Raw genomic sequence first — 9,369 nt, 5'->3', positions numbered from 1 at the left:
GTGACTTTGTGGGTCCTCAGGTGTGAAGGTTGTAAATGAGAAGCTGAGGGAAGAAATGCAGCCACAACCTCCAGAGCTGAAGGATGCAGATGAGCTGCAGGGTTGTGCACTGAATTCACATACATGCCAGAGCTCCTCTCTCACTGGAAGTCAGGGACCTTCCAAACTGATTTGTGCAACACTAATCTACATCCATATGTCAGCTCCACATTCCCCCTGAATACTGTGTAGTCTGCACTCATCTCTGCTTTAGTATTTACCAAAGCTCTTTTGGATGAAAAATCTAAGCACCAACTGGGGCCAGTCTATGTTGGGCAGGCAGCATCATCCATCTCAGTCCTGGCTGTTGTTTTGGCACATTTCTCTCTCCACATCTCACACGAGTCAGAGCTCGTGCGTTCTGCAGTGAGTGAAGACTCTGGTACTCTTTAGCATGTCCAGTGGTGTCTGTGAGGAAAGGGAGGAAGAGGTAGTACTTGTAGCACAGTGCACACCAATGTGCAGCAAGGATAAAATCTAACCTTTCAAATGGCTGAGATTTAAGCTGTGCAGAAACAGGCTGTCTGCCTCATTCGGTCCAGAGTCACTCTTTGGTGTATCACCAGGAATATCACTGTGGCCTATAAATAAAAACTAACATGTAGTAGCACAGTTCCAGCACCTCAGAGTTCAAAACTCAACATCTGTACAAGGTTGTATATGGATGTTTCAGGTGTTCTGGATTCTTGGGTGACCCTGGTTGCTGTCACTGGACATCACTGCTCCCAGCACAGACTGGAGAACCACCCTGTGGCAGAGCTCCACAGCTCCATAGACGGGCAGCCATTCTGAGAGACTGACCCCAGGTGGTCTTGGAGAACATCTCAACAGATAGCATCCCACAGCCTTGGTCTCACCACCTGTTTTGCCCAGACAGGCTGTTTGTGAGCCTCCTGCAAGGCAGCATGTCAGGGAGCATGCCATGAGCATGGTTTCATGTCAAAGGTTGTGTAGACGTAGGCAAAGTGATTTACAAAGCCAAGTGAAGAGAGAGCTAAGTCTATTCAAATATCAGATGCCATAATTCATCCTGATTAGCTTGGGATGATTCAACAGCTGTAACCATTTAGGCTACAATTCAGAAAGGCAAATACTTTAATCTAATGCTAGCAGGGGTTTGCCAAGGAAAGGGAGGAACTGAAAGGAAAATACATCAATATTGCAGACTTCATCCTAGAAACAGAATTCCAAAACTTCATTAAAATTCTTATAGTGAATGTATAAAAATATAACTAATTTATAAAAAAAAATAAAAATTGTTCCAATTTGTTTAGAAGGATTGAGAGCAGCCGGGTTGAATGCAATGTAGACAAAACCTAGGTCCAAGAAAAATTATGAAGAATACTATTATCCAGCAGTTCCTTATCATGGACTCATCTAAAATTTAGTGGGCTCCTCTGTTATGTCTTGTCATTGTCTTAAAGCTCCCTAAGAGCTTGCGTAGCCACAGCAGGTCCTCAGCTGTGAGGCGTGTTCTCACTTATGCTCTACCATGGTGCAGAAATTAGGATGTGTCTCTGCAGCTGCAGTCCATTACAGCTTGCTCCCAGCACATGTGAGCGTGCTGAGGTCGGCACGCAGCACAGCATGGCCAGCTCCTCACAAGAACATGGCCAGCGCTGGCAGCAGCTTTTCCTCTAGATGCTCTGGCAAAGGACATAAAAGAACACAAGATTAATGTAGCCTGGAGGAGTCTGGCCCTGCAGGTGAGGTAGAAGACCATCTAACCTTCAGTATAATGCAAATGAGTCACTGACATTATATTAGGCTTGACTTAAGCCTTAAATATGTAATGCTCTTAAGGACTAATTACTAATCACTATCAAAGGGAAAAAAAAAGACAACAACTGATCAGATAGTGTTTTTCCTTCAGTTTACAAGGTTAGTTGCTGGTCTTCAATAAAGACCAAATGGAGACACTTAGACACTGAGTTTCATTTGGGATGGAGACTTCCCAGAGCAGCCAAGTCAGTAACTGCAGCACCACTGAGTGCAAATGCATTGATACCATCAGTGTAAGAAAAGAGTTAGATCCTCTTTCAGCCAATTTGTTCTTATAAATTGTTTACTATTGTTAAAGTAAACAGAATTTAAGGCAAGCTTTCTCTCTAGGGCACAGTGGCTAGGCAACTGGTATTTTTTTAAGGTTATTTGATATATGCTGCTTTTCCTGAAAGACACTGGGTTTTAGTGGCAGAGAGAAAGTTGGCCACCTGTTTGCACACAGTCAAAAGGAGTAGTTGGGCTCAGCCTCCTGATTGTTCACATCTGACATTAATTGCTCTGTGAAAATTCAATGGTCATGCAGCACTAGTTCCTAGCAACCTTGCATGATAATTTCATTTTACTTTTTTTAAAATGAGATACCTTCCAATAGGTAGTGCAATATCAACATATTGCCATCGATGTATATGCAGAGATTTGTGGTTTGTGCAGTATAACAATATTGCTGCAGGCTTGGGAGGTTTTCCCACTAGGAACAATTTCCCAAGTCTGCAGCTTCAGGAACTCAGCAAGTACATAGTGCAATGTTAAAGGGAGCTGGGCACCTTAAAATTGAAATAATCTAGAAAAAAAAAAAAAAAGAAGACTAGGTAAAACTGCCTAGCTTATTTCTTTTATGTTTAAGAAAATACAGGTAAATTCAGCAGAAGCATTTTGTGGTACACCTGTGACAGTACTGGTACTCCTGGCAGAAGAATCAGGTAAGAGTTCCAGAATGGCAACAATGTACATTGCATTTTATATCCTCTTATGAGCAATAGCTTCCTTCATAAATTGTGTTCTTAAAAACTGAGCATAATCTGATACATATAGGGAGGGAAAATCAGATGTGACACCAACAGAAGCTGATTTTTAAGAAAACTGTTTCAATATCAGGAGGGAGATTTAAATAAAGATGTATTTTAATGTCTTGTGATTATTACAGAACTAATCTTTGCCAGACAATGTCAAAATACAGCTGATCCAAATTATCAGATTGTACTTTCAGGGTACCTTCAAAAAAATTCATTCAAGTAATGCCAACCCAGGTTAGTGATGTATGGCACCACACAAACTCAGGGACTGTCCTGACTCAAACTGAGCTAGGTTTGATGTCTCTGTTTCATGGTTAATGCACAACCTGAAAATTTCCTTTCGATGATCAAAAACTGACTGTATCTATGATATGCCAGAAGGAAGAAAAAAAAAAAGTTCCAAATTCTGACCAATCTAGCAACAACAGATAAACTTCAGGGATTCAGAGGACAGCTGAGGTTTGAAGTGACTTTCTACAATCATCTAGTCTACTCTCCCAGCTCAGAGAGGAGTCAGCCGGAGCAGGTTGTCCATAACCTTCCCCAGTCAGATTTTGAAATATCCAAGGATGGATGTTTCCACGGCCTTTCTGGGCAACCTTTCCAATGTTTGATCATCCTTACCATTAAAAAAAAGCTTTTTCTGTGCTTAAATGGAGTTTCCTGTACTCCAGTTTGCACCTATTGCCTCTTGTCCTTACACTGGACACTAATGGGAAGCATCTGGCTCTCAACACACTACCTTGTTCCTCTGTTCTACCCTCCTAATCAAAAAGTTTTTTCCTAATATCCTCCCAAGCTACCTTTTGTGCCTACTGATCCTTCCCATGTACTTTGCCACAGAAGATAAAAGTTTGGCTCTGATATCTTAGTATTTCTATTGTTAGGAATCACCCTTTAGGTTTCTCTTTGTCAGGAAGAAACAAGTCCAGCTCACTCAATCTCTCCTCAGAGGTGATATGTTCTGGGCTCCTAACCTGTTTGGTAGCCCCTCTAGTCTCTCTCCAGTTTCTCCTTGAACTAGGGGTAAAATGAGATGCTCTATCCCAGGTATGGCCTCCCAGGCATCAAGTTTGATTCTAGCTTTCTGTAATTAACCAGCATGCTGCTCTTGAAGTTGTCCAATATGTGGTCTGCCTTATTCACTCATTTGTTGTTGAGTCAAATCCTGTCCTTGCTCTAAAACATAAATACGTAACCATTGTTACATGACATAGAGAACCTAGGCTGCCCTTCAAAGATAGACCCCAGAGTCCACTGTTTCATTTTTCAGTGACAAACTTATTTACCTCAATATATGAACATCACAGAAAATAATAAAATAATTCATTTCAACTGAGCATTTCTGAGCCAGTCTAGTACTTGACATGCTTTTAGAGTTTGCAGACTTACGGTGCTGGTCTATGTGATGGGTCAGAGCAGACTTTTGCTATAAGAAGGGAGCTCATCTGAATATCAAATATGAGGATCTCAATCATCCTTAGTCAAGAAGGTCAGAAAGTAGCACAAATTCCAGAAACAATGTGGTCTGTTTATCTCCAGAAAAGTGCTTCAAAGTCAGAGCATGACTTTTAGAAGTATTGACATGAACCTCCACCCATTCCTTCAAAAACTCTCACTGAAAACCCAAACTTTCCACCCTGGCCTAAATGAGAAACCTTGGCTGAAGGCCCAGCAGTTCTTGCAGGCTGCCTAAACCAGGCTTGGGTGGACCCTGAAATGAGATACAGTCTCTCTTTTCATTATGATGGCAATGGTTTAAAGATAAGCAGTAAAAGAGAAGGAAAATTAGAAGAATTGTATTCCAGCTGACTGTTGGGAACTTCAAGAAAGGGTAAGGGGTAGAGAATGAAAATTGAAAATTATCTTTTTAGAATAATGACGAAGGAGTAAATTGAGAAAATTACTTGCATCCTCTGCAAAGCATTTAGCAGCTTCCACTCTCAGTAGCTTCAGTGGGAGAGGCTGTATTTTGCCAACTGCTCCCCATGCCTTTAGCAAAACCATGTGCCATTTGAAACACTGATCTCATGCTAAATGGTCATATGCCAGCTATTGTGATGATGTCTGATCTGGCTGCCCAAGTGGGATTGCTCAATGAGCAAGAATGGAAATAAGTAGGTGTTTAAAAGTACTTGTGTTCTTAAGGGCATGGTTGTGCAAGTCCCTGACTCCTTGAGTTACGGCAATGTTTTACAAAACACTGCTGCCCAGTGACACCCATCCCCTTGACTGTGACCATGGCCACAGAACCAGCAGCTTCAGAAACATTTTCAGTACTGGAGTGTGACGCAGGGGATGCTCATCTCTTGTTTCCCAAGGAAGAAAGAGGGCTTGTATTGAAGGAGCACAGGCAAAGCCTGAAGCTTGTGTCTTATAATGGAATTACAACCAGAGAGCAGCAAGAACAAGACTGTTCCATGAAGTCAGACAAATCAATAGCCAAGGGCAGCTCCAGCACAGATCATACCCTCTCTAACAGGGCATGATACTACAGGGTCCATAGCACAACCCCTAACATAAGGGATGTACCAGGGCCAGGGTCCACCTAGGGGCTCCAGTAAGGAGCAGAAGTAGAAGGAGCTGCAGACAGAGTTGGAGATAAACTGCAACATGTGACTGAGTGGCTCCAGCTAGCTACAGAGTAGGACCTGGAGATAGTCACACCTAGCTCAGGACCAGACAGAGTGCTGATTCATGACCGTACAGAGAGCCCCTGGACAGAGGAAACGTGGATGAATATCCCGAGTGAGGCCAGCTGGGGCCACTAAGGCCAGTTGGTGACCTCATATGACCCTGATTCCAAGAAGAGTCATTTCCCTGTGCTGTGGAAAGATGCCATCTCAGACAGCAGGAGCAAGCCGGACGGACAGAAGCCCAAGCAGAAAGCCCAAGCCATTAGCCTGGCTCTCTTCATTAATAAGGAGTACATGGGCCCAGAGAGGCCAGATCTTGTTTGCTGAGAATCATTAAAAGTTGTCCTGAGACCAGCTGATACCAGTAAGGCCTCATGATCCCTGCTGTCGACAGCTCATTCGCATAATTCATGGCCGCCTCCAATTATCTGTGGGAGCTTAGCAGGCTGGACTCCTCGCTCGGGAAGGAGGTTCCACATGGGCAGGCACTTAATGAACAGATTGGATTATAAACACTGGCTAATCTTTCCCACATGTACACCTGAAGAGTATCACAAGTGACAGCTGTTTAAATTTCCAAGGAAATTAATGATTCCTAAAGAGGCAAGGCTTATCAAGGCTTTGACTGGGCCTGATAACAGACAACCACCAAAGGGCAAATTGTTTATAATAGTCTATAAGTGCCTCATTCTATGGGTTCATCTTGGGAAGTTTTATTGACATGGTCCCTTTTATTAATGTTTGTGCTGGCAAAGACTAGAACAGCTTGGTTCAATCTACTGATGATATTAGGCTACTAGGGCCTCTAATGAGCACCTCGTATCTTCAGGTCACAGTCAGTTTAAAATGGCTGGTACCAGGGCCAGGACACCATGGGCTCAGCTGAGGCCTGCGAGGAGGCTGCGTTGTGCCTCATGTCCTTGTGGGCCCGTCTGCGAGACTGCTGAAACATTAACCCATGTGGTGACTCATTGGCTGCATTCACAGTTTTGAGATTTGAGGGCTCCTGAGGGCTGGTGGGGAGAGGGTGATCCAGGTTTACTGTGGGACTGTAACCAACCTTTGCTAACAGACCACATACAGAAAAAGAAAGCCTGTTGCTCTGTTCCCTTTTGCAGGAAGCCTGTTCCTTTACATTAGAACACAAACCCTCCATCCATCAGTCACCCTGGCATTCCTCCTTCCCCATAAAGCATGTGACAGGACACATTCACATTTCCAAGGGGTCTTCTCAGAGCCTGGCTCTGTTTCAAAGAAGGTATCATGAAAGAAGAGCATGCTGGCCTGTGAAAGTGGCAACGTGGAAAGATCCTTATTCAACTCAGGGGTGAAAAAAAGTGAATTAGATGCAGCAAGTCATTTTCCTCCAGCTACAAGTAATACAATTCCCATGCAGAACTGAATAGTTATGGGATCATTTTAAAGTTCAAACTTCTCTTCCTGGTCAAGGAGTGTTTCACAAAGGAGCATGGAATTAATTTAAATTCAAGACTACAGACAAAACAAATGGGCCACAAATGGTTTATAAATGTTTTCTTGCTTAAGAATAACTCTGTGATCCATCACTGAGTTCACTGCTGAAGTGTTTGGCCACAGCAAGGAACCTGTTCCTCCTGCCACACTGGTGTAAACCAGAATTGATTCATTTGAAACAAATAGATGAAGGTGATGGTTAAAGTCAGACTAAAGCAAGTCTAACTAGGAGGAGCCTGACTGCTGTTTTATCTAAACCCATGGTAATATTACTGTCTGACCCACTGCACTCAATTAAGCCTATTTTTATGTATGTCATATATTCTGCAAAGCAACTCTTTCCCAGTTTATGTTCATATAATTGCACTTACTCTGCTTGCTGAAGAACTGACCTAGTATTTTCAACTTTAATTTCTCTCATTCATCATCAAAACTAGTTGAAGGCTTCACTTAAAGAATGCTGAAGTCTCCTGTGACTCAATAAATCATTTTTGTATAGGTTATTTTTTGTGCTTTCTCCAACTTAGCTCAGCATTTTTCCTGGGAATGAATAAGAAAGAGAATTGAACTCCTGATCTTCTGATTGTATTAATAAATACTGGCTATATTAAAATACAATGTTCAGACAAAAGATGATCTATATACTCACAGTGCACGTGCATACACACAATTTCCTCAGTTTTATTTTGGGGTCCTGCGTGATTGGGATTTTTCTTGAGATGATGAATATCTGCCACAGAGAATGTTCTATTATAATCATAACAATATGATACTATGTTTGGGAAGGAACTTTGTGGGACATTTGGAATCTTTGTTAGTTACATTTCAAGCCTGTTTACTTTCATAAGGTGAACAAACCAAGAACAGGCAGCCTAAGAAAGAGATCTTGCTGGCAGGTGGTAGGACTGCTCTGGTCATATTGGTTGTTTACTAACTTGCTGCTGGATTTCTAACATAATAAAATTTCTGAACAGCATAGGCAAAGATACAGCTCTACATGGGTTCCTCAGTGACTAATACAGCACTTTTTAATCAATTTTAATGCCTCTTCCCTTAATTACCAAAGAACACATAAAAAATGAACCTATGTGTGATGCCAGTTGATTTAAAGCAGACAAAGGAAAGGCTGAAAGCACAAAGAATAAACCAGACTTTTTCTTGAGCTGCACCTTGCTATTTCATTCCATGATTCTTACATCAAATATTCCATGTTTGTCTTGAATGAAGACTCTGACCCCCTCCTTGATCCAGGGAGGCTGTATCCCCAGAAGCTGGAAAGAACAGACTGGCCCACCTTTGTGGCAGAGATCCACTGACATGGCATGTAAGAGTGGAAGAAGTGAGGAAAGAGAGAATTACTTTCCTTCTCAAAATGGCTTTGCAACCTTGCCAGTGTTATCTATGGTATCACAACCCTGTCTTAATGCAGCTAGGTTTATAACACACCTGCATGCCACTCCAAGAATTTTTTTCCTTTCAAGGACTGCTGTTCAGATGCCTATGCCCAGTTCTCAAGGTCAGATAGCTCTGTCTGGTGAAAGACTTTCTGTGGCAGATAGTCCAACAGAAATAGCCGTGACTACATCTTATGGATCCCATTTGGACCACAGGTCTGGGGGAAAAAATAATCAACAAAACCCTTTTCTTACAGGGCTAAAACTTTGCTCAAATGGGCTGAGAGAGCATTTACAAGATTATGTGCAACAGTGCCATCTGATGGGCTTACTCAAAAGGGTAAACAAGGTGATGAGGTATCTGCCGGCCTGGCAAGCTACCCTTGGCCCTAAGAAAAATGAAGACCTGACAAAGGAATTCTTACTGCATAGCCTTTTCCCATAAGCCAATCTCAAAAGACTTTTAAAAATAAAGTTTTGGGGGTTTTTTGATAAAATTTATAGGGTTAAAATAATTTCCATGGTGAGAAATTTGATTTGGTACCATGGAACTTTTTGATCGAGGCACTACAGCATAGGAAGCATACAGGTCAAGTTGAATGCACTAATTACTGGATAATAGATTCAAGTGAAATCTGAAAGCTGGAAGCAATGAAAGGGAGTTGAGAGTTCAGATGTCTCAGAAAAGCTGGTATATTAGAGGGCCAGACTACACAGCTACATAGGATAACAGAAACGAAAAAAAGGATATAATTGTTCAGCATTTACATGTTCATACCCCTTTTACAATGTGAATGTTTGTAGGCTTCACCTTTTCAGAGTATATTGCCCTGAAATAGTTGTTAAAAATTTGTAGGACAAATAGATTTAGTTAACAAAGTTAACTAAACAGGGGTTTAGATTTTTTTAATCATTCTTCTCCACGACCCCAGTCAAGTAATTTTGTTTTGGAGAATGAAGTATGTTTATGACACATTAAAAGAAATGTAGAAATGAGGCTTTTGAGTTTCAAACATGAATTCTACTAGA

At 41.8% G+C, this 9,369-nt stretch overlaps 1 long non-coding RNA gene across 1 annotated transcript; it reads left to right on the top strand.

Moving 5' to 3' along the window:
- The first annotated feature begins 1,617 nt into the window (after positions 1 to 1,617).
- Positions 1,618 to 7,351, top strand: LOC135444845 (uncharacterized). Its single transcript, XR_010439318.1, has 3 exons — positions 1,618 to 1,745; positions 2,669 to 2,744; positions 6,592 to 7,351. It is a non-coding gene; the product is annotated as an uncharacterized LOC135444845 (long non-coding RNA).
- Positions 7,352 to 9,369: the final 2,018 nt, after the last annotated feature.

The sequence above is a fragment of the Zonotrichia leucophrys genome, chromosome 3 (assembly GCF_028769735.1).
Source record: "Zonotrichia leucophrys gambelii isolate GWCS_2022_RI chromosome 3, RI_Zleu_2.0, whole genome shotgun sequence".
In the NCBI taxonomy this organism is placed as follows: domain Eukaryota; kingdom Metazoa; phylum Chordata; class Aves; order Passeriformes; family Passerellidae; genus Zonotrichia; species Zonotrichia leucophrys.
This window is presented reverse-complemented; position numbering and strand designations above follow the sequence as displayed.